The sequence below is a fragment of the Pelophylax lessonae genome, assembly GCF_965119305.1.
Source record: "Pelophylax lessonae genome assembly, chromosome: 11".
Classification (NCBI taxonomy): Eukaryota; Metazoa; Chordata; class Amphibia; order Anura; family Ranidae; genus Pelophylax; species Pelophylax lessonae.
Window position 1 is genome coordinate 123,444,119 of NC_138778.1, and position 26,235 is coordinate 123,470,353.

The following is a 26,235-nucleotide window of genomic DNA, read 5'->3' on the forward strand; positions in this document are numbered from 1 at the left end:
GGGGTTCTCCTGGATATAGGGGTACCCCATACTGTATTCATAGTCTGCCCAGGGGGGTTCGCCTGGATATAGGGGTACCCCATACTGTATTCATAGTCTGCCCAGGGGGGTTCTCCTGGATATAGGGGTACCCCATACTGTATTCATAGTCTGCCCAGGGGGGTTCTCCTGGGTATAGGGGTACCCCATACTGTATTCATAGTCTGCCCAGGGGGTTCTCCTGGATATAGGGGTACCCCATACTGTATTCATAGTCTGCCCAGGGGGGTTCTCCTGGGTATAGGGGTATCCCATACTGTATTCATAGTCTGCCCAGGGGGGTTCTCCTGGATATAGGGGTACCCCATACTGTATTCATAGTCTGCCCAGGGGGGTTCTCCTGGATATAGGGGTACCCCATACTGTATTCATAGTCTGCCCAGGGGGGTTCTCCTGGATATAGGGGTACCCCATACTGTATTCATAGTCTGCCCAGGGGGGTTCTCCTGGATATAGGGGTACCCCATACTGTATTCATAGTCTGCCCATGGGGGTTCTCCTGGATATAGGGGTACCCCATACTGTATTCATAGTCTGCCCAGGGGGGTTCTCCTGGATATAGGGGTACCCCATACTGTATTCATAGTCTGCCCAGGGGGGTTCTCCTGGATATAGGTGTACCCCATACTGTATTCATAGTCTGCCCAGGGGGTTCTCCTAGATATAGGTGTACCCCATACTGTATTCATAGTCTGCCCAGGGGGGTTCTCCTGGATATAGGGGTACCCCATACTGTATTCATAGTCTGCCCAGGGGGGTTCTCCTGGATATAGGGGTACCCCATACTGTATTCATAGTCTGCCCAGGGGGGTTCTCCTGGATATAGGGGTACCCCATACTGTATTCATAGTCTGCCCAGGGGGGTTCGCCTGGATATAGGGGTACCCCATACTGTATTCATAGTCTGCCCAGGGGGGTTCTCCTGGATATAGGGGTACCCCATACTGTATTCATAGTCTGCCCAGGGGGGTTCGCCTGGATATAGGGGTACCCCATACTGTATTCATAGTCTGCCCAGGGGGGTTCTCCTGGATATAGGGGTACCCCATACTGTATTCATAGTCTGCCCAGGGGGGTTCTCCTGGGTATAGGGGTACCCCATACTGTATTCATAGTCTGCCCAGGGGGTTCTCCTGGATATAGGGGTACCCCATACTGTATTCATAGTCTGCCCAGGGGGGTTCTCCTGGGTATAGGGGTATCCCATACTGTATTCATAGTCTGCCCAGGGGGGTTCTCCTGGATATAGGGGTACCCCATACTGTATTCATAGTCTGCCCAGGGGGGTTCTCCTGGATATAGGGGTACCCCATACTGTATTCATAGTCTGCCCAGGGGGGTTCTCCTGGATATAGGGGTACCCCATACTGTATTCATAGTCTGCCCAGGGGGGTTCTCCTGGATATAGGGGTACCCCATACTGTATTCATAGTCTGCCCATGGGGGTTCTCCTGGATATAGGGGTACCCCATACTGTATTCATAGTCTGCCCAGGGGGGTTCTCCTGGATATAGGGGTACCCCATACTGTATTCATAGTCTGCCCAGGGGGGTTCTCCTGGATATAGGTGTACCCCATACTGTATTCATAGTCTGCCCAGGGGGTTCTCCTAGATATAGGTGTACCCCATACTGTATTCATAGTCTGCCCAGGGGGTTCTCCTAGATATAGGTGTACCCCATACTGTATTCATAGTCTGCCCAGGGGGGTTCTCCTGGATATAGGTGTACCCCATACTGTATTCATAGTCTGCCCAGGGGGGTTCTCCTGGATATAGGGGTACCCCATACTGTATTCATAGTCTGCCCAGGGGGGTTCTCCTGGATATAGGGGTACCCCATGCTGTATTCATAGTCTGCCCAGGGGGGTTCTCCTGGATATAGGGGTACCCCATACTGTATTCATAGTCTGCCCAGGGGGGTTCTCCTGGATATAGGGGTACCCCATACTGTATTCATAAAGCCCTTCATCCCTACGCTGTGCTTTCTCAAACCTTTTACCATGAAGGAACCCTTGAAATAACTTTACCGATCCCAGGGAACCCCTGCTTATAATTACTATATGTACAGCTCAGGGTACCTTAGTGTTATGGTTGGGGAGAAGAATGCTCCTTACATTGGGGCTCAGTGATCCAGCATATTCCATACTTGGTGATCCCTGTGTAAGCTGTATATCATTGTAGTGGTCACCGTTTCAGATACAATGGGGTTGATTTACTAAAACTGGATCTTAATGAAACAAGCTAGAAGCTAGAAACTGATTGGCTGCCATGCGCAATATGTTGCACTCTCCGGTTTCAGTAAATCAACTTAAATCTGTCCAGTGAAAATATCCATTTAGTTTCATTCTTTGATGCTACTTGTCTCATATTTGACCCCCTCCATAGTCCATTTGGAATAGCAGGACTCGTATTGATGTTTGCAGCAAAGGACTAACTGGAGTATTTCTTGTGTGTAGTGTGTCACAGGGGTTTGCCACTCTTGAGGAAGTAACATAGCTGGTAAGGTTAAATACAGACACCGGTCCATCTCGTTCAACCTGTGTGGGTGTGTGTTCATGTCAAAAATAATTTCCTGTATCCCTATATACTGTGTGATAAGATGTCTATGTAAATGTTTTTTATTTTTATTGTCAGTACTAACACCACTGATTGTGGAAGGGAGTACCACATCCTTACCGCTCTAACAGTAAGTGCCGGTTCACATTGGTGCGATGTGGGAACCATGCAAATCCACTGCGGGTTCCCGCATCGCACCCAATTGCGCAGGCAGTTCACGCTGCCATATGCGAACTGCTGGGAGTGTCCATACAAAATTAACGACACCCGCAGATTCGCATTACTATACTATACAGATACGCATATAGATACTATACAGATACGCATATAGATACTATACAGATACGCATTACTATTATTATGCATATTCGCATACCGCAGTGCGAACTGTCAGTTCGGAAAGGAATCAGGTCGCATAGGTGTGATTCTGGTGCGGACCAAAGAAAGGGTCCTGTGCGACTTTGGCCCGAATCCGATGCGAATTCAGCCATACAATCTGCATGGCTGAATTGGCATCGCACAGACATCACATGTGATTTGCACAGCAGTGTGGTGCGAAGCGCATGCGATATCTGACATTGCATACGTGTGAAGTGGTATCAAAGAACCCCCTATGCAGTTTATGGTAAACCGCTTCTCGTCTACCTCTTTACCCACCTTAGATGGACAGTTTTCTCTCAATGCTAGAATTACTATATAGTTTATATACTTTTATAGAAGTACTATATAGCTTCATTTAGATATTTATATATTGCAATCATATCTCCTTCTAAGCGTCTCTTCCCCACAGATAAAAAGTTAATGCCCCTTTCACACATGCGGACCGTTCAGATCCGCCTGTCTGTTTTTTTTTTGCGGATCTGAACGGATGCCCCATGCATCTTTATGGGGCATCGGATGTCAGCAGAGACATGTCTGCTGACATCAGATCCGGACGATGGAACCCCTATTTTCCATCTGTCTGGCGGATCAGATCAGATGAGAATGGACAGACGGTCCGTCCTCATCCGATTCCCCCATAGAGAACAGCGGGACCTGACAGCCCTGTCTCTGCACACAGCGTGGAGACAAAGCTGCCATCCGCCTGCTCAGCGGGGATCGGGGGATCGATCCCCCGCTGAGAAAAACGTAGTCCACTGACAGACTCTACAGTGTAAAAGGGGCCTTAAAGTGGTTATAAAGCTTTATTTTTGTTTTTTTTATAAAAATAACAAACATGCCTATACTTACATGCTCTTACTTACCCCCAGATTTTTCTCCATCCTTGATTCCCCCCAGAGGTTCTCCCCCTTGTGTGTAACTTAGGTTCATATATTTAACCCCCAAGTGCATCTCTTTACATTTTCCTACATTGAACTTCATGCAGTTGCCCACCCCTAATTTGTTGAGGTCTTCTTGTAAAGTTTCAATATCCTGTTGTGAAGTTATTACCCTGTTTAGCTTTGTATTGTCCACAAATACTGAGATTGAACTACTTATACCAACCTCTATATATCATTTATGAACACGTTTTATAAACAGAGTCCTGGGGCTGTCAGAATATTTATACTGCTCTGAATATAACAGTGTCTATTTATGTAAATAAGCAAAGATCTGTAAGGTAGGATAATCTCAAATTATTTCCACAAATCAATATGTAAAAAGTTATTTTAATCAATTAATTGATATATATATATATATATATATATATATATATATATATATATATATATATATATATATATACACACACATGTCCATCTAATATCTCCATCATGTATCTTGGCAGGGATTGAATCTGGTAACACCGTTCCAATAAGAATATATTATTAATACTATATATATATATATATATATATATATATATATATATATATATATATATATATATATATATATATTGGAAATTACTGATTTACCCTGAGACTGCATTTAGTAGTAGTCTCCAAAGGGGGCAGTATTGTATTGCTTATTAGATTCATTATATAGAATACAATAATACAGTACCACTATTAACTGATAACCTTTGACCTAGGACTAGATAAAAATAATTAAATCACTTGGCTGTGTCAAAACCCTGTCAGACTTTGTGTCTAGGATATAGTATTTATAGCGGTCATAAAAACGTAAACACAAATGTTTCTAAAATGAAGTAATTAGCTTCACCTAAGTAAGATTCTTATGTGTAAAAATATAAAACCAAAATATGGTATATAATACACTTAGAACGATGTCTATGCTACACACACGTATAATTATTGCTAATATTTTCTTACACATGATATAATGTTTTCTAAAACGTATTTTTAAATGAACCTTTAAAAAAAATATACTGAACTTATTGTTCATTGTAAAATACAGACAGTCAAAAAGACATCACCCCCCTTAAAATCTGGTGCCATCCTGGTTAGGCTTTTATCAGGTGAAATGTCAGAAAGTCCCATATTTACGATTTTAAGAAATACAAAGAAAATCTTCTGTAGAACTTAAGACTCCGTAAAGGCATCTTGTAACAGAACTAGGGCTGCAACTAACGATTAATTTGTCTGTCGACTAATCTATCGATTATTTTTACGATTAGTCGACTAATCTAACGATTATTTAAATTTTTTGTTTTTTTGCTTAATCTAGTGTTCTTTTGCTTAATCTAGTGTTCTTTATTTGATTAGTTAAATAATCCTTTGAATAACTTTATAAAAAATGATACGTACAACTTCTAATATAATATTTCAACTTTTATTAAAGTTTTTCCAAAAAATACTTCAATGTGGTTGAAGTTTCAGTGGCAAAAATAAAATGTAAACAACACTTTAACATCAGGCAGGAATAATGCCATTAATTCAAAACCAAAAGCATTCAAAATGCCATATAAATTATAAAGCACTGCAGTGCTCAACAACACTAACTTGTGCAACTGTGCAAAAATACAAGAGACACATAAAGTGCCAAACACTTTAGGGCATCAGGCATGAAAAATGCCATATCTGCCTAACACTTTAACTTCTTTAAACTACAAGTCAGCTCTCTGCCTTCAGGTAATCTTTTGCTGTATTGGCCATTATTTTTGGCCATTACTTTTGCACAGTGTTGAGCAGTGCTTTTGTTGGACTAGTTGGCTCCTTTAAAACTTGGTTACTTTTTAGGTATGTTTTCCATATACAGTGTTTGACCAGTATTTTTTTGGTGTGTGTGTTACTTGTAAATGTAAAACATACCTAAAAACTAACATAGTTTTAAAGGAGCCAAGTCCAACAAAAAGCAAGCACCGCTCAACACTGTGCAAATTATAATGGACAATACTGAGGAAAGATTACCTGAAGGCAGCCAACAGCCATCTTGTAGTTTAAAGAAGTCCAACAATACAACCCAAGAGAGTGCAACAGGTACAGGTTGGGGGCCTGTACCTACCTATAATATACTAGCATTTGCAATGAATGGAGGAAGGTTAGCATCCAACACTTGTGCAAAAATACAAGAGAGTGAGACACATAAAGTGCCAAACACTTTAGGGCATCAGGCATGAAAAATGCCATATCTGCCTAACACTTTAACTTCTTTAAACTACAAGTCAGCTCTCTGCCTTCAGGTAATCTTTTGCTGTATTGGCCATTATTTTTGCACAGTGTTGAGCAGTGCTTTTGTTGGACTAGTTGGCTCCTTTAAAACTTGGTTACTTTTTAGGTACGTTTTCCATATACAGTGTTATTGTTGACCAGTATTTTTTTGGTGTGTGTGTTACTTGTAAATGTAAAACATACCTAAAAACTAACATAGTTTTAAAGGAGCCAAGTCCAACAAAAAGCAAGCTCAACACTGTGCAAATTATAATGGCCAATACTGAGGAAAGATTACCTGAAGGCAGCCAACAGCCATCTTGTAGTTTAAAGAAGTCCAACAATACAACCCAAGAGAGTGCAATAGGTACAGGTTGGGGGCCTGTACCTATAATATAGCATTGCAATGGAGGAAGGTTAGCATATTGACATGCTCTGCAGTTAGGCTTGCTCTTTTTTTAGTCACAATGTTGCCAGCAACTGAGAAAAGCCTTTCAGATGGGGTTGATGTTGCAGGCACACACAAGTAACTCTTTGCCAGCATGGCCAAGATGGGAAACCTCCCTTCATTTTCCTTCCACCATTTCAGTGGATTGTCTTCCTTTGGAATGGCCTGCTCACTAAAGTACATGTGTATCTCATTCCTCACAACTTCACTGTGAATTTCTGGATCTTGGATGTGACCAGTGTCATCCTCACCATTACCGTGGTGTTCATCTGAATCTGAACCGAGCAAAGAGTCCAACATAGACACTTGCCTCTTTTCTGAAAGTTTCATGTCTGGACTCATTGCACTGGCTGACTGAACCTGTTCCTCACATGACGTTGATGTGTTTGCTCTTCCTCATATCTTCTTTTCTCTTCAAGAGCAAGAGCTTGGACCTTGAGGTGAACTTTTAAACTATCCTCTGCTGCCAGGAATTTTAGCTTGCGGAATCTGGGGTCCAGGGCTGCTGCAATAAGACATATATTTTCTCCTCCGTCATCTCTGAATTTAGTTTCCCTCTCCCATCTTGTGGTCATCTCCTGTGCAGCAACATTTTGGAAAGCCTTGACTGCCGCTATCTCACAAATTGTGCTCTGTATGGATTTCTGGAGGCCTTTTACCAAAGGAGGTAGAGCGGAACCAGTCACATAGGACTCTCCACTCAAGAAAACAGTAGCACACTCAAAAGGCTTCAAGACTTGTTCCACTTCCTCAAGTAAGCTCCACTGATCATGTTTTAAATCCAGGAAGCGCTTCCCTCGTGGTGTGACATCAGGATCGGAAAGTGTGGCAGTCACAGGCCACCTCTGTTCAAGCAGGCGACTGATCATGTGTAAAGTACTGTTCCATCTTACAGATACATCATTTATATAGATAGATGTTTGTTTGTATAATAGTATTATGGTACCAACATCCCTAATAATAATGCAAAAAAACAAGGAGTTAAGTGAAAGCCCTGGTGTGAGGGTCGAACACAGACACCTTGTTTAAAGTGATGAAGGTCTAGAAATGATGAAGAAAAGGAATGAAAATAGTGAATTTAAGCAGAAAAAAGGAGAATGGGGAAAAGTTGAAAGAGAAAGGGAAAGTAAGAGAGCTGAAAGAAAAATGGTAGAGGGAAAAGAAGAAAAAAAAAAAAAAAAAAAAAAAAAAAAAAAAAAGAGGGAGGGAGTGAAGGGAGAGGGGGAAATAGAAAAAAGGAAGGAAAGAGGAGGGAGGAGGGGGGGGGGGGGAAGGGAAAAACAAGGGGAAAGGGGAGGAGAGGGAAAGAAGAGAGAAGCAGAGGGTTGGATGGGGAGGGAAAGGGGGAGATAGGAAGAAAAGTTAGTAGAGGGCTAGTGGGATTTTAACGGTACTTAAATCAACGATGGAAAAACCACCATATATAAAAAGATATAAATTTTATTATTCCATTAAAAATTACATACATAGAGAAGAGAAAAAGATTGTTGTAAAATAAAAAATTGTACAGAATAGATTACCATCATAGTCATATCAATTACATACAGTTCTGAACATTGCAGGCAGTATCGATGTTATGCAAGCTCCGATAACCCCAAAACAGGGTACCGGGCCTTAACCCAACATGTTTCGCGGGTTTCAACACTCCGCTTCTTCAGGGGTGTAAAATTGTACACTATATTGGTTGCCTTAGAGTTCCTGTGCAATAGAAATATGTTATGAGAACATTGTAATCAACAGTTGTATGCAGAGGGGTTATTTGCATGCACAAACACATACAGGTCCAGGGTTCCCACCACCAAAACACATGCAGGGGTATCCACCCAGTGAACGCCTCACCCACGGATGTGGAGGGGGTCATTAGGGTAGCGTGATTTTAATAATAAAGGTTATGTGTGACAATGTCACAATACCTGTATGTGATAGTATCAGTATCTGGTAGGTCATAGAATGTCCATGAGGTTGTATGGCCAGACAAAGTGGCACTTCTTTCTGTTGAGCATAAAAATGTTTATGTAATGCCGTAGCCAAGGGGGGGCTCTAAGCCTTTAAGGACACACAGTTCCATTAAGATTAAAGCTTACCAAACTTGAGTTGGAAGTATGCAAGTGTATCTATAAATACATCATGATGTTCCAAGTAGTTCTTTTTTGGCTCCAAGTTTGCATATAAGCAATTATGGAGGGATGTATGGGTGTTCCGGATAAAGGCTCCCTTTAAGGAGGTAAGAGGCACTTGAATGCCTGTATAGTAAAAAACAGATTGTATATAGATTAGGAGAGCATGAATCTAGGCATATGCAAGTCTGTCATATCCAAAGAATGGCTCCCAGCGCTTACCTCGTGTCTGGTCTGCTAGTGTATACCCCGGCATCTGCAAGGGAATTGTTTGCCCGCCACCTTATGAACATCCCCTCAACCCGGCGTGTATGCGCACCTCCGGGCGGAAGTGGCGACATCGCGTCGGGTCAGGTCTCTAACGGCGCTCGCCAATGCGCAGGCGCGCGCCGTGCTGCGTAATCCACAACCGCAAGAGCAGCTGTACGTAGCCACATGATCAGACATGGGCGGGGACATTGCCCCGTAAGTCTGTCAGTCCAGAGACCACACATCCGTTGGGAGTGCTGAGTGATATCGCCCCCCGCAGTTGGATAGTGGGAAGTAGAGGACAATGAATGTGCATGCCGAAGCTCCAATGTGGAAATCAGATCTTGTATAGATGGAAAATAATTCTTATGAATATTAGAAAAATACAACAATATGACAATAATATATACATATATGAACATGAAACACCAATACTGAAGAAATGTTTGCAAAAATACATATATTAAAGGGTATATTGTAGGATGCTGAGATTGTTCCCAATCATAACAGCACCAACAATAACTAGTACTAGGCATCACACAGAAAGATTTTTTTGTGTGGCCTGTCATATCAAATTATTACAACATAGTCTAAATTTTGGCTTCTGATCTGTAATAGAGAGTAAATATTAGCAAATCCAGGGAAAATATTAAAATAAGAATATAAAGAGGAAGAGGGAAAAAAAAAAACAAACATATATTGTAAAGTACAATATATGTAAGGTAAGATTGTTTAAAGTGATCCCTCGATTGAATATGAATCGAGGGAAGCTCTCATGGTCCAAATTTGTCCCATATACATGCAGATCGCGGCTGCAATAGGCGGCCCTATGGAATCCTCCACGGGGGTCCCGGATGGTATTATGCAGAGTACAAGATGTGGTGATGTGTCACCTATTCAGCCAAGAAATGGTTTATAAGTAATCATTTCGTTGATACCTGGGGGTTGTGTAGCATTCAATGTTTCAATCCAATAGCATTCTTTTTGAAGAATGCGCTTGTCCCAATTACCCCCACGGGGATCCTGGGGAATAACTTCTAGGACAAAAAATGATACAACGGAATTATCAAATTTATGATACAGATTAATGTGTCTAGTGACACTGGTTTGATAAGTGCCTCCCTCCGAATGATAGACATGGTCCCCAATTCTTTGTCCTAGTTTGCGAATTGTCTTGCCGACATAGTAAGAGCCACATCGACAAGTCATTAAATAAACCAGTCCCTGTGTATTGCAGTCAGCGTATTGTTTAGATTTTAGCCATTGGCCATTAGGCAGGCGAATACCATTACCACTGTGGATCCAAGGGCATCTGCTGCAGGATCCGCAGGGGTATGTGCCTTTTTTATTGCCATAGTAAGGGCTCTGAGTTGTATAATGACTTTTAACAAGATTATCCCTGAGGGATGTGGCTCTTCTGAAGACTAAATCGGGTCTAGGTTTGACATATTTATTTAGCGTGTAATCCTGTGTGAGGATAGGCCAGTGTTTGCGCAGGACATCACGAAGAATTTCCTCATGTGCGGAAAATCTCGTGATGAACCTCACATTCTCTTGGTCATCCCTAGAGGCGGTTTTATACAGAAGTTCAGATCTTGATTTTGCCTTTGCCCGGTTAAATGCTTTTCTCAAGAGGCTTTTTGAGTAACCTCTGGCCAATAGCCTAGATCTTAGATGATTGGCCTGAGTGTGAAACTTTATGTCGGTTGCACAATTTCTGCGAATTCTGAGGTATTGCGCATATGGTATGCTTTTTATCAGGGGGGCGGGATGGGCACTTGCTGCGCACAGTATGGTGTTGCCTGCGCTGGGTTTTCGGTACAGATCTGTGTCGATATGGCCATTGGGCAGCAGAGAGATATTGAGATCCAAAAAGGAAATTTGATGATGGCTGATGGTATGTGTAAATTTTAAATTGAGATCATTGTTGTCCAATGCTAATAAAAATTTCTCTAAGTCCTCTCTGCTGCCTGTCCAGATCAATAGTAAATCGTCAATAAATCTGTACCAAATGAGGACATGGGACAACCATTGCTCCATGTCCTCATTGGAAAAAACCAGACGCTCCCAGCCACCAAGGTAAAGGTTGGCATAGGACGGCGCGCAGCAAGTGCCCATCGCGACCCCCTGTATTTGCAAATATATCTGTTCTAAAAAAGTAAAATAATTTCTAGTCAAAATAAATCTGAGTAATTCAAGGACGAAATCCATAAGGGGCCAGGTAGTATGGTTTTGTTCTTTTAAGAAGGATTCAGTCATCCGGATGCCCTGCTCGTGCGGGATACTCGAGTATAAAGCCTCGATATCAATGGCTACGAGCAGGGCATCCGGAGGAACTTGAATCTCTTCCAGATGTTTGAGAAGATCAGTGGTATCACGTATGTATGAAGGTAAACCACATACGTGAGGAATGAGGAATGAGTCGACAAATTTGCTGGCATTCTCAGTTAGTGATTCGTTACCGGATATGATCGGTCTACCTGGGGGGGATGAGATGTCTTTATGAACTTTCGGTAACGTATAGAACGTAGGAGTTTTTGGAAACTTAACATTTAAAAATTTGTACACGTCTTTGTCTATTAATCCGGCTGTATAAGCATTGTTACAAAGAGATTTGAATTCTTCAATAAATCCTTGAATGCGTGTGGATTGAATGGGACGATACCAATCCGGGTTTTCCAGGACCTTCATGCACATCTGTTCATATTGACAAGGTGACATGATCACGATGTTGCCACCTTTGTCTGATGGCTTTATCAGTATGTTTTTGTTTGCTTTTAACTGTTTTAATGCAGTTTCTTGTTCGTGTGTTAAGTTGCTAGTTACAGGTGGCCAAGAAGTAGATTTCAGGTCCTGGGAAACCCTTTGGACAAAAGTCCAGATGTGAGGATTAATGGTTAGATCAGGAAATTTTTCTGATTTAGGTTTGAAGGTTTTTTTGGGGATCAAGGTACCCTGTGTGTGGGGGGGTTTTTTTGTGGAGGTCGAGGTATCAAAGACAGAGACCACCTCTGTGTTGCCCTCCTCATACAGGAGAACCAAATCTTTGAGGGCTCTGCTTTCGGCCATGGTAAGATGTTTAGTTTGTTCCGCTATTTGTCGTTCAAATTGTTTTTGTTTCCTATCGGTATCGAATATGTATCTAAACGTAAGGTTTCTTGCAAAAAGGTGCAAGTCCTTAATAGTTTCTGGGGTGTCGATGGATTTTGAAGGACAAAAGCCAAGGCCTAACCCTAGAACATCTTCTTGTGCCTTTGTGAGATTGAAGTCAGTTAGATTAATGATATTAAAATTTTTTTTGGTGTTGTCAGTATTTGAACAGGAAATTAATTTGTTTGTGGTTTTATATAGATATCCAGGTTGCCCTGTTTGGAAATCTTGGTGATTGGGGTTTGGGGTAGCACTAAAAAACCATCCTCATTTTCAGTTTGAGTATTGGAATTAAGGCCTTTTGAGAGGATTTTTTGAACAGTCGGTGTCAAGTTTGGCATTTGTGAGGGTGTGAGAAGTTGTGCATGAGTGTCTGGTTTTTTCTTGCTATTTTTGTTAGATTGGTTAGGTGAGGGGCCCATTCCTCCCCTTCCACGTTTTTGTGATTTAGTGCGATTGTGTGTGGCTGTGACACTGTGTCTTGAGCCCTGTGATAAATGTGATACAGAACTGGAAAGTGAGGAGTCAGACTCCATGTGTTCTTCTGTGTTCTCTGTGGTGTTACGTGTTGGGGGTCTACGTGACCGTGAGGGGTGATTCTTTGTGGTCCATCTGTAGGCATAGCCTTCTACAAAGGCCTGTTTGTCTTTATTGTATTTTTGTTGTTTTTTGGTAAAAATTTCCTTGTTTAAAGCTTCCAACTTGTTTTTGACCTCTTGCCAACTAGTGACAAAGGTAGGTATATCAAATACATGTTCGAATTGAGTGTTCATGACTTCAATCTCCTTGTCCAGCACTACCATGTCTGATTTGTGCTGGGTCACCAGAGCCTTCATTAAGTCTGTACTACATGTATTTAGAATGCCCTCCCATTCTTTTTTAAAACTTTCTGTGGGATCTCGTAAAGTTGGTAAGTTATGTATCCTGAGTCCCTGGGGGCTGATATTATCATTAATATACTTTAAGAAAAACTCGGTGTGCCAGTACAAATGAGACTTCCGTTTTAGTAAACTGTGCATTTTTGTTAAATATACCTGTAAATCTTCCTCAGTTTTGGTTCGTACCCCACAATTGGACTGAATATCTGCCATAAAGCCCGTCCAGGCATTCCCCATTAGGTCCATGGCCGCATATACAGCCGTCAATCAGCAGTACTGGGAAAAGAGCGTTTGAACGTGAGAGATAGAGAGTAGAAATATGAAAAGAAGTTAAATTATAATATCAAAATATGTAAACTTATGAAATAGGAAGTCCCTAGAAAGCTCAAATTACAGATCAGCAGTCATTACAACCTTATCAATGTATAGTCACAAGGTAAATGAAACAAACATTCGGACAAACCGAAACAAAGAGAGCGCCCTCGGGTGTGTTATCCACCCAGATAGATTATATAGATAGATGTTTGTTTGTATAATAGTATTATGGTACCAACATCCCTAATAATAATGCAAAAAAACAAGGAGTTAAGTGAAAGCCCTGGTGTGAGGGTCGAACACAGACACCTTGTTTAAAGTGATGAAGGTCTAGAAATGATGAAGAAAAGGAATGAAAATAGTGAATTTAAGCAGAAAAAAGGAGAATGGGGAAAAGTTGAAAGAGAAAGGGAAAGTAAGAGAGCTGAAAGAAAAATGGTAGAGGGAAAAGAAGAAAAAAAAAAAAAAAAAAAAAAAAAAAAAAAAAAGAGGGAGGGAGTGAAGGGAGAGGGGGAAATAGAAAAAAGGAAGGAAAGAGGAGGGAGGAGGGGGGGGGGGGGAAGGGAAAAACAAGGGGAAAGGGGAGGAGAGGGAAAGAAGAGAGAAGCAGAGGGTTGGATGGGGAGGGAAAGGGGGAGATAGGAAGAAAAGTTAGTAGAGGGCTAGTGGGATTTTAACGGTACTTAAATCAACGATGGAAAAACCACCATATATAAAAAGATATAAATTTTATTATTCCATTAAAAATTACATACATAGAGAAGAGAAAAAGATTGTTGTAAAATAAAAAATTGTACAGAATAGATTACCATCATAGTCATATCAATTACATACAGTTCTGAACATTGCAGGCAGTATCGATGTTATGCAAGCTCCGATAACCCCAAAACAGGGTACCGGGCCTTAACCCAACATGTTTCGCGGGTTTCAACACTCCGCTTCTTCAGGGGTGTAAAATTGTACACTATATTGGTTGCCTTAGAGTTCCTGTGCAATAGAAATATGTTATGAGAACATTGTAATCAACAGTTGTATGCAGAGGGGTTATTTGCATGCACAAACACATACAGGTCCAGGGTTCCCACCACCAAACCACATGCAGGGGTATCCACCCAGTGAACGCCTCACCCACGGATGTGGAGGGGGTCATTAGGGTAGCGTGATTTTAATAATAAAGGTTATGTGTGACAATGTCACAATACCTGTATGTGATAGTATCAGTATCTGGTAGGTCATAGAATGCCCATGAGGTTGTATGGCCAGACAAAGTGGCACTTCTTTCTGTTGAGCATAAAAATGTTTATGTAATGCCGTAGCCAAGGGGGGGCTCTAAGCCTTTAAGGACACACAGTTCCATTAAGATTAAAGCTTACCAAACTTGAGTTGGAAGTATGCAAGTGTATCTATAAATACATCATGATGTTCCAAGTAGTTCTTTTATAAGCAATTGCTTATATGCAAACTTGGAGCCAAAAAAGAACTACTTGGAACATCATGATGTATTTATAGATACACTTGCATACTTCCAACTCAAGTTTGGTAAGCTTTAATCTTAATGGAACTGTGTGTCCTTAAAGGCTTAGAGCCCCCCCTTGGCTACGGCATTACATAAACATTTTTATGCTCAACAGAAAGAAGTGCCACTTTGTCTGGCCATACAACCTCATGGGCATTCTATGACCTACCAGATACTGATACTATCACATACAGGTATTGTGACATTGTCACACATAACCTTTATTATTAAAATCACGCTACCCTAATGACCCCCTCCACATCCGTGGGTGAGGCGTTCACTGGGTGGATACCCCTGCATGTGTTTTGGTGGTGGGAACCCTGGACCTGTATGTGTTTGTGCATGCAAATAACCCCTCTGCATACAACTGTTGATTACAATGTTCTCATAACATATTTCTATTGCACAGGAACTCTAAGGCAACCAATATAGTGTACAATTTTACACCCCTGAAGAAGCGGAGTGTTGAAACCCGCGAAACATGTTGGGTTAAGGCCCGGTACCCTGTTTTGGGGTTATCGGAGCTTGCATAACATCGATACTGCCTGCAATGTTCAGAACTGTATGTAATTGATATGACTATGATGGTAATCTATTCTGTACAATTTTTTATTTTACAACAATCTTTTTCTCTTCTCTATGTATGTAATTTTTAATGGAATAATAAAATTTATATCTTTTTATATATGGTGGTTTTTCCATCGTTGATTTAAGTACCGTTAAAATCCCACTAGCCCTCTACTAACTTTTCTTCCTATCTCCCCCTTTCCCTCCCCATCCAACCCTCTGCTTCTCTCTTCTTTCCCTCTCCTCCCCTTTCCCCTTGTTTTTCCCTTCCCCCCCCCCCCCCTCCTCCCTCCTCTTTCCTTCCTTTTTTCTATTTCCCCCTCTCCCTTCACTCCCTCCCTCTTTTTTTTTTTTTTTTTTTTTTTTTCTTCTTTTCCCTCTACCATTTTTCTTTCAGCTCTCTTACTTTCCCTTTCTCTTTCAACTTTTCCCCATTCTCCTTTTTTCTGCTTAAATTCACTATTTTCATTCCTTTTCTTCATCATTTCTAGACCTTCATCACTTTAAACAAGGTGTCTGTGTTCGACCCTCACACCAGGGCTTTCACTTAACTCCTTGTTTTTTTGCATTATTATTAGGGATGTTGGTACCATAATACTATTATACAAACAAACATCTATCTATATAATCTATCTGGGTGGATAACACACCCGAGGGCGCTCTCTTTGTTTCGGTTTGTCCGAATGTTTGTTTCATTTACCTTGTGACTATACATTGATAAGGTTGTAATGACTGCTGATCTGTAATTTGAGCTTTCTAGGGACTTCCTATTTCATAAGTTTACATATTTTGATATTATAATTTAACTTCTTTTCATATTTCTACTCTCTATCTCTCACGTTCAAACGCTCTTTTCCCAGTACTGCTGATTGACGGCTGTATATGCGGCCATGGACCTAATGGGGAATGCCTGGACGGGCTTTATGGCAGATATTCAGTCCAATTGTGGGGTACGAACCAAAACTGAGGAAGATTTACAGGTATATTTAACAAAAATGCACAGTTTACTAAAACGGAAGTCTCATTTGTACTGGCACACCGAGTTTTTCTTAAAGTATATTAATGATAATATCAGCCCCCAGGGACTCAGGATACATAACTTACCAACTTTACGAGATCCCACAGAAAGTTTTAAAAAAGAATGGGAGGGCATTCTAAATACATGTAGTACAGACTTAATGAAGGCTCTGGTGACCCAGCACAAATCAGACATGGTAGTGCTGGACAAGGAGATTGAAGTCATGAACACTCAATTCGAACATGTATTTGATATACCTACCTTTGTCACTAGTTGGCAAGAGGTCAAAAACAAGTTGGAAGCTTTAAACAAGGAAATTTTTACCAAAAAACAACAAAAATACAATAAAGACAAACAGGCCTTTGTAGAAGGCTATGCCTACAGATGGACCACAAAGAATCACCCCTCACGGTCACGTAGACCCCCAACACGTAACACCACAGAGAACACAGAAGAACACATGGAGTCTGACTCCTCACTTTCCAGTTCTGTATCACATTTATCACAGGGCTCAAGACACAGTGTCACAGCCACACACAATCGCACTAAATCACAAAAACGTGGAAGGGGAGGAATGGGCCCCTCACCTAACCAATCTAACAAAAATAGCAAGAAAAAACCAGACACTCATGCACAACTTCTCACACCCTCACAAATGCCAAACTTGACACCGACTGTTCAAAAAATCCTCTCAAAAGGCCTTAATTCCAATACTCAAACTGAAAATGAGGATGGTTTTTTAGTGCTACCCCAAACCCCAATCACCAAGATTTCCAAACAGGGCAACCTGGATATCTATATAAAACCACAAACAAATTAATTTCCTGTTCAAATACTGACAACACCAAAAAAAATTTTAATATCATTAATCTAACTGACTTCAATCTCACAAAGGCACAAGAAGATGTTCTAGGGTTAGGCCTTGGCTTTTGTCCTTCAAAATCCATCGACACCCCAGAAACTATTAAGGACTTGCACCTTTTTGCAAGAAACCTTACGTTTAGATACATATTCGATACCGATAGGAAACAAAAACAATTTGAACGACAAATAGCGGAACAAACTAAACATCTTACCATGGCCGAAAGCAGAGCCCTCAAAGATTTGGTTCTCCTGTATGAGGAGGGCAACACAGAGGTGGTCTCTGTCTTTGATACCTCGACCTCCACAAAAAAACCCCCCCACACACAGGGTACCTTGATCCCCAAAAAAACCTTCAAACCTAAATCAGAAAAATTTCCTGATCTAACCATTAATCCTCACATCTGGACTTTTGTCCAAAGGGTTTCCCAGGACCTGAAATCTACTTCTTGGCCACCTGTAACTAGCAACTTAACACACGAACAAGAAACTGCATTAAAACAGTTAAAAGCAAACAAAAACATACTGATAAAGCCATCAGACAAAGGTGGCAACATCGTGATCATGTCACCTTGTCAATATGAACAGATGTGCATGAAGGTCCTGGAAAACCCGGATTGGTATCGTCCCATTCAATCCACACGCATTCAAGGATTTATTGAAGAATTCAAATCTCTTTGTAACAATGCTTATACAGCCGGATTAATAGACAAAGACGTGTACAAATTTTTAAATGTTAAGTTTCCAAAAACTCCTACGTTCTATACGTTACCGAAAGTTCATAAAGACATCTCATCCCCCCCAGGTAGACCGATCATATCCGGTAACGAATCACTAACTGAGAATGCCAGCAAATTTGTCGACTCATTCCTCATTCCTCACGTATGTGGTTTACCTTCATACATACGTGATACCACTGATCTTCTCAAACATCTGGAAGAGATTCAAGTTCCTCCGGATGCCCTGCTCGTAGCCATTGATATCGAGGCTTTATACTCGAGTATCCCGCACGAGCAGGGCATCCGGATGACTGAATCCTTCTTAAAAGAACAAAACCATACTACCTGGCCCCTTATGGATTTCGTCCTTGAATTACTCAGATTTATTTTGACTAGAAATTATTTTACTTTTTTAGAACAGATATATTTGCAAATACAGGGGGTCGCGATGGGCACTTGCTGCGCGCCGTCCTATGCCAACCTTTACCTTGGTGGCTGGGAGCGTCTGGTTTTTTCCAATGAGGACATGGAGCAATGGTTGTCCCATGTCCTCATTTGGTACAGATTTATTGACGATTTACTATTGATCTGGACAGGCAGCAGAGAGGACTTAGAGAAATTTTTATTAGCATTGGACAACAATGATCTCAATTTAAAATTTACACATACCATCAGCCATCATCAAATTTCCTTTTTGGATCTCAATATCTCTCTGCTGCCCAATGGCCATATCGACACAGATCTGTACCGAAAACCCAGCGCAGGCAACACCATACTGTGCGCAGCAAGTGCCCATCCCGCCCCCCTGATAAAAAGCATACCATATGCGCAATACCTCAGAATTCGCAGAAATTGTGCAACCGACATAAAGTTTCACACTCAGGCCAATCATCTAAGATCTAGGCTATTGGCCAGAGGTTACTCAAAAAGCCTCTTGAGAAAAGCATTTAACCGGGCAAAGGCAAAATCAAGATCTGAACTTCTGTATAAAACCGCCTCTAGGGATGACCAAGAGAATGTGAGGTTCATCACGAGATTTTCCGCACATGAGGAAATTCTTCGTGATGTCCTGCGCAAACACTGGCCTATCCTCACACAGGATTACACGCTAAATAAATATGTCAAACCTAGACCCGATTTAGTCTTCAGAAGAGCCACATCCCTCAGGGATAATCTTGTTAAAAGTCATTATACAACTCAGAGCCCTTACTATGGCAATAAAAAAGGCACATACCCCTGCGGATCCTGCAGCAGATGCCCTTGGATCCACAGTGGTAATGGTATTCGCCTGCCTAATGGCCAATGGCTAAAATCTAAACAATACGCTGACTGCAATACACAGGGACTGGTTTATTTAATGACTTGTCGATGTGGCTCTTACTATGTCGGCAAGACAATTCGCAAACTAGGACAAAGAATTGGGGACCATGTCTATCATTCGGAGGGAGGCACTTATCAAACCAGTGTCACTAGACACATTAATCTGTATCATAAATTTGATAATTCCGTTGTATCATTTTTTGTCCTAGAAGTTATTCCCCAGGATCCCCGTGGGGGTAATTGGGACAAGCGCATTCTTCAAAAAGAATGCTATTGGATTGAAACATTGAATGCTACACAACCCCCAGGTATCAACGAAATGATTACTTATAAACCATTTCTTGGCTGAATAGGTGACACATCACCACATCTTGTACTCTGCATAATACCATCCGGGACCCCCGTGGAGGATTCCATAGGGCCGCCTATTGCAGCCGCGATCTGCATGTATATGGGACAAATTTGGACCATGAGAGCTTCCCTCGATTCATATTCAATCGAGGGATCACTTTAAACAATCTTACCTTACATATATTGTACTTTACAATATATGTTTGTTTTTTTTTTTTTCCCTCTTCCTCTTTATATTCTTATTTTAATATTTTCCCTGGATTTGCTAATATTTACTCTCTATTACAGATCAGAAGCCAAAATTTAGACTATGTTGTAATAATTTGATATGACAGGCCACACAAAAAAATCTTTCTGTGTGATGCCTAGTACTAGTTATTGTTGGTGCTGTTATGATTGGGAACAATCTCAGCATCCTACAATATACCCTTTAATATATGTATTTTTGCAAACATTTCTTCAGTATTGGTGTTTCATGTTCATATATGTATATATTATTGTCATATTGTTGTATTTTTCTAATATTCATAAGAATTATTTTCCATCTATACAAGATCTGATTTCCACATTGGAGCTTCGGCATGCACATTCATTGTCCTCTACTTCCCACTATCCAACTGCGGGGGGCGATATCACTCAGCACTCCCAACGGATGTGTGGTCTCTGGACTGACAGACTTACGGGGCAATGTCCCCGCCCATGTCTGATCATGTGGCTACGTACAGCTGCTCTTGCGGTTGTGGATTACGCAGCACGGCGCGCGCCTGCGCATTGGCGAGCGCCGTTAGAGACCTGACCCGACGCGATGTCGCCACTTCCGCCCGGAGGTGCGCATACACGCCGGGTTGAGGGGATGTTCATAAGGTGGCGGGCAAACAATTCCCTTGCAGATGCCGGGGTATACACTAGCAGACCAGACACGAGGTAAGCGCTGGGAGCCATTCTTTGGATATGACAGACTTGCATATGCCTAGATTCATGCTCTCCTAATCTATATACAATCTGTTTTTTACTATACAGGCATTCAAGTGCCTCTTACCTCCTTAAAGGGAGCCTTTATCCGGAACACCCATACATCCCTCCATAATTGCTTATATGCAAACTTGGAGCCAAAAAAGAACTACTTGGAACATCATGATGTATTTATAGATACACTTGCATACTTCCAACTCAAGTTTGGTAAGCTTTAATCTTAATGGAACTGTGTGTCCTTAAAGGCTTAGAGCCCCCCCTTGGCTACGGCATTACATAAACATTTTTATGCTCAACAGAAAGAAGTGCCACTTTGTCTGGCCATACAACCTCATGGGCATTCTATGACCTACCAGATACTGATACTATCACATACAGGTATTGTGACATTGTCACACATAACCTTTATTATTAAAATCACGCTACCCTAATGACCCCCTCCACATCCGTGGGTGAGGCGTTCACTGGGTGGATACCCCTGCATGTGTTTTGGTGGTGGGAACCCTGGACCTGTATGTGTTTGTGCATGCAAATAACCCCTCTGCATACAACTGTTGATTACAATGTTCTCATAACATATTTCTATTGCACAGGAACTCTAAGGCAACCAATATAGTGTACAATTTTACACCCCTGAAGAAGCGGAGTGTTGAAACCCGCGAAACATGTTGGGTTAAGGCCCGGTACCCTGTTTTGGGGTTATCGGAGCTTGCATAACATCGATACTGCCTGCAATGTTCAGAACTGTATGTAATTGATATGACTATGATGGTAATCTATTCTGTACAATTTTTTATTTTACAACAATCTTTTTCTCTTCTCTATGTATGTAATTTTTAATGGAATAATAAAATTTATATCTTTTTATATATGGTGGTTTTTCCATCGTTGATTTAAGTACCGTTAAAATCCCACTAGCCCTCTACTAACTTTTCTTCCTATCTCCCCCTTTCCCTCCCCATCCAACCCTCTGCTTCTCTCTTCTTTCCCTCTCCTCCCCTTTCCCCTTGTTTTTCCCTTCCCCCCCCCCCCCCCTCCTCCCTCCTCTTTCCTTCCTTTTTTCTATTTCCCCCTCTCCCTTCACTCCCTCCCTCTTTTTTTTTTTTTTTTTTTTTTTTTTTTTCTTCTTTTCCCTCTACCATTTTTCTTTCAGCTCTCTTACTTTCCCTTTCTCTTTCAACTTTTCCCCATTCTCCTTTTTTCTGCTTAAATTCACTATTTTCATTCCTTTTCTTCATCATTTCTAGACCTTCATCACTTTAAACAAGGTGTCTGTGTTCGACCCTCACACCAGGGCTTTCACTTAACTCCTTGTTTTTTTGCAGATACATCATTTATTAGTGCATGATCAGGGGTACCCATTTGTTGTTGCTTTGCTTTAAGCTTTGTAGTGGCCAGCTCACTTTTTTTAAAATGTTCCACAAGGCACTTCGCAGCCCTCAGTGTCTTGCTGATCTGGGGATCCCTCAGGGCATGGTTGACAACTAGCTGCAATGTATGACCAGCACACCTGAGAGAAGAGATGCCAGGATGCTTTTCTTCCAAAATACGCAGAGCAGCGACAACATTTGAAGCATTATCATGAACAACTGCAATTACATTGGCCATGGATATCTCAAACTTCTCAGCTGCTTTTTCCACCCAGTTAGCAATGTTTTCAGCTGTGTGGCGATCTTCAAGTGGCATAGTGGTCAGATTGTAGGATGTAAGCTTCCAGTCTTCATTAATGAAGTGGCATGTGACACCCAAGTATGCCTCTGTGGCAATACTGGTCCATGCGTCTGTAGTGAGAGCTATTTTGGATTTGACATCTTTGATTGACGCTTTCAATCTTTCAAAATTCTCCTCATATTTCCTCTCCATCAGCTTCGTGAAATGGGACCTGGAGGGAAGTGTGTATCCTGGGTAAAATGTGCTGATCATCTCACGAAATCCTTGACCGTCTACAATAGAAAGAGGTCTCATATCTTTTACAATCATGTTGAGTATGCTATTGGTAAGTGTAATGGCCACTTGGGGTGTGCAAGCAGTGACATCCTTTTTATGAAAGTAGAAATCTTGTACACAGCTTTGCCTCTTCCTGAGGAAAAACAACAATAATAATAATTAATAACATTACCAATTTACACATCTATGAATGCTCAGCCTCAACGCTAACAATATTAATTGTATTTTTTCTAGTAGAATTTTGAGATATCCATGGCCAATGTTGTAATTAATAATGCTGCAGAGTGCAGTCACAGTCAAAATAGCTCTCAGGTGTGCTGGTGGTCATGGTCAGATCATTGCACTTGTTGTCAATCATGACCTGAGGGATCCACAAGACAGACACTGAGGGCTGCAAATGCAAAATGCCTTGTAGTCCATTTAAGAAAAGTGAGCTGGCCCGGCCTAAGCAATCATCAGCTAGCAATGCATTAATTATATTGTTGAAATTAGTAGTACTAGTACTTACAAAGATGGCTCGTCCTTTGTGGTCAGTGCGCCAGGATGCTTTCTTCTGAGGTGCTCATGCATAGCAGTTGTGCTGCCGTGGTATGCCATTTCACTTTTGCAAAGGGAACAGAGGACCATTTTATTTGGCCTCTGCTGAAAGTATTCCCATACCCTTGATGACCGTGATCGGGCTCTCGCTGTCTTTTGTACTGGTGGTGTGCTGCTGGAAGCCTTTTGTACTCTGCTGCTGGACGTGGAACCGCTGCTACTGCTGGCTTTTTCTCCCCCAGGATCAGATGTCGCCATTACCGCTGCTGTTCCGCTACTTTAATGCAACTCGCGCGAGATGCGTGTGACGTCACGTCACGTGCTGACGCGTCGACGCTTTTTTCGCACGTCGACAATTTTTTGTAGTCGACGTAGTCGACTACGTCGACGCGTCGTGGCAGCCCTAAACAGAACATATGAACTTTCAATCCCCCCCTAACAAAATGGATGCTGTACTATTCAAAATCTCTATTTTGAATTGAATATGTATGGCCTTTATAATTCCATTTTTCTTTTATTTAATCTCCCCAATAATCCTGACAGGGCACCCCACTCACAACTCCAGACCATTCAGAAGCTATGCTATTTTATACCACGTTTGTCACTTTGGACACACCCCTGTAACCATTTTTCTCTTACGTCCTCCGACAGTTGCCGCCCACTCATACAGTCTTCACCAATGGGTATTGACCTCTTATCCATAGGAGCAAGCTAGGCATAAGACTTGTTAAAAACAAAGCATTTACATAGACACACCTATGGGGGCTGTCCCACTGGTCCAATACCCCCCTGCAATCAGCCATCCCAACTCAGTTTGTCTTCTGCCTAGTTAGGAGTGAGATAGGCTCTCCCTGTGCTAGGGCTACAGTCTCAGCCTTCTTCTTTTTCTTTATGATTTTATTTCAGGGAATGCGTTTTTTTCTTCACATTTACTAGCTGTTTATTTCTCAGCTTTTTAGTTAGTCACTTCTTCTTCAAGATGATGACGGCGTTGCGGAGCTGGGAGTCGGACTGGTCATCCTGGTTTTCCAGGACAGAGGGCCTGATGGAATCCCAGCCCGCCATCGAGCGTTTAGCAGGCTATGTGTTCGCCCTGGCATCGCAAACGACCCATCCCTGGTCTCACAGCCTGCGAGGTTGCTACCTCGCCTGGACGTCTCCCCGAGGTTCTCCGTGCACTGCTAGCGTCCTGCGTTTGTGGCTGACGGCACCCCTGCCATCTGAGGGTGGGCGGTTTCCTGTCGATGAGAGGCACCCCACGCCATCGGGTACAGGTAAGTACATTCTGTGTGGGGCCTCTGTCTGGGGCTGGCAGTCCTGTGTGTCTGTGTTATCCCCTCATGTCTGTGCATTTTTGGGCTCCTTGATCCCGGTCCCTGCGGGGGTCTTTTTCTCACAGCCTGTGCGCTGTGTGGATTTGTAGGGATCCCTCTCCTGTGTCACTTTAGGGTGCGTTTTGGAGGTACAGACACGTGTGGCGACCGCTGCGGGGTTAAACACCGCCGGTCCGCCATTTTAGGTGTGGGCAGCATGTCTGGCTTCACTGTGAGCGCTTATACAGCATTGTATGTGGTGTGTTTTGGCGCCTTGCGGCGCCATCTTGTGTGTGGCAAAACGTTCGTTCCGAGCACATGTCGCGCACATGTCGGCACAATTACTTTCTATAGGCAACCATTTTTCCGTGGCCTGCAGTCTCAGTTCAGTCTCTTACGGTGACATCACTTCCTCCTTCTGCTCAGAAGAGATCGGCTGCGGTGGTAACACTTGTGGGGGTCTGTCTGCTGTCCTTTTCTTGTGTGCAATACCTCTGGCTATCAGTTTATCCTGCTCAGGGGTCTGTTTGTCACAGTCTTGTAGTGGTGTGCTGCGGGGGTCCACGGCGCCCTTAAAGGGCAAGTAACTTACAAAAAAAAAAAAAAAAAACTTTTTTACTCTGGAATCTCAGGACAGCAAATTTCCCACAGCCTTAAGCTGGATACACACTAAGCAACTTTTGTGGTTAGATTTCCTTCAGATTTACCTTTTCTATGTAGTGCAAGGGCCTGCCAGATTGCATACAAATTGAAAATGTTTAGGTTTGACCTCATATTATATGGTTTTGGTAAGTCTAAAGGAAAAAGTCTTCAGAAAATCTTATAGTGTGTATGGCCCTTTAGTGGGGGATTCAGGTTCCTCTGAATCTTCTGCTCTGTCTACTTTGTCTGCTGCAGTGGCGACTTTGTTGTCCAAAGTGGATATTCTGATGACTGAACGTGCTGACAGAAAAAGGCCTAGTTTTTCCTTGTCTTCTGATTCTGAATCTGATATGGTTGCCGTAGGTGGCGTGCCCCTTGAAGGGTCTCGCTCTTCTCTGTCTGAGGGGGAGGCGGAGATTGCAGGGGTGGATGATTCCCCCCCTGGGACAGCCGAGGACCGCGCAGCTATGGATGCGCTAATTCTTGCCATTAAGGAAACACTACATTTAGAGGATGAGCCCAATCCTCCGGGCATTGTGTCCTCTTTTGGTACACACAGGACCCGCAAGGCGGCGCAGGTGTTCCCTTGCCCCTCTGAGTTTCACGCTACTGTGAATGATTAATGGCATCATTTAAAACACACCTTTGTGGTGCCTAAGAGGTTTCAACTCCTTTATCCCTTTGCGTCTCCTACGGATTCGCGCTGGTGTGTGGCCCCTCAGGTGGATCACACTGTGGCCAGATTAAACAAGGCCACTCTGGTACCCACCAAAGATTCTCCGGTGTTTAGGGATCCTACGGATAGGAGGATGGAATCCCTTGCCCGCCATGCCTACATGGTGGGGGTTCCCTGCTGAAGCCTATTTTCGCCTCTGTCATGGCGGCTCAGGCTGTGCCGGATTGGACCAAGGTGTTAAGACGCACCCTCGTGGCTGATTCTGCTCCCCCCTACTACCGTGGCGATGGTGGACCAGATCTATCAAGGAGTCATGTATTTGTACGATGCGGCCTTGAATGAGGCCCCATTAGCTGCGCGCCTTTCCAGTGTCGCGGTGATTAACCGTCGCCTGATATTGTTGAAAAGCTGGTCGGGTGACCAGACTTCAAGGAAAACGGTGGCTGACATCCCCTATGTGGGGTCTCGCCTGTTTGGGGAATCCCTGGATGAATTGGTAAAAGGGGTCAC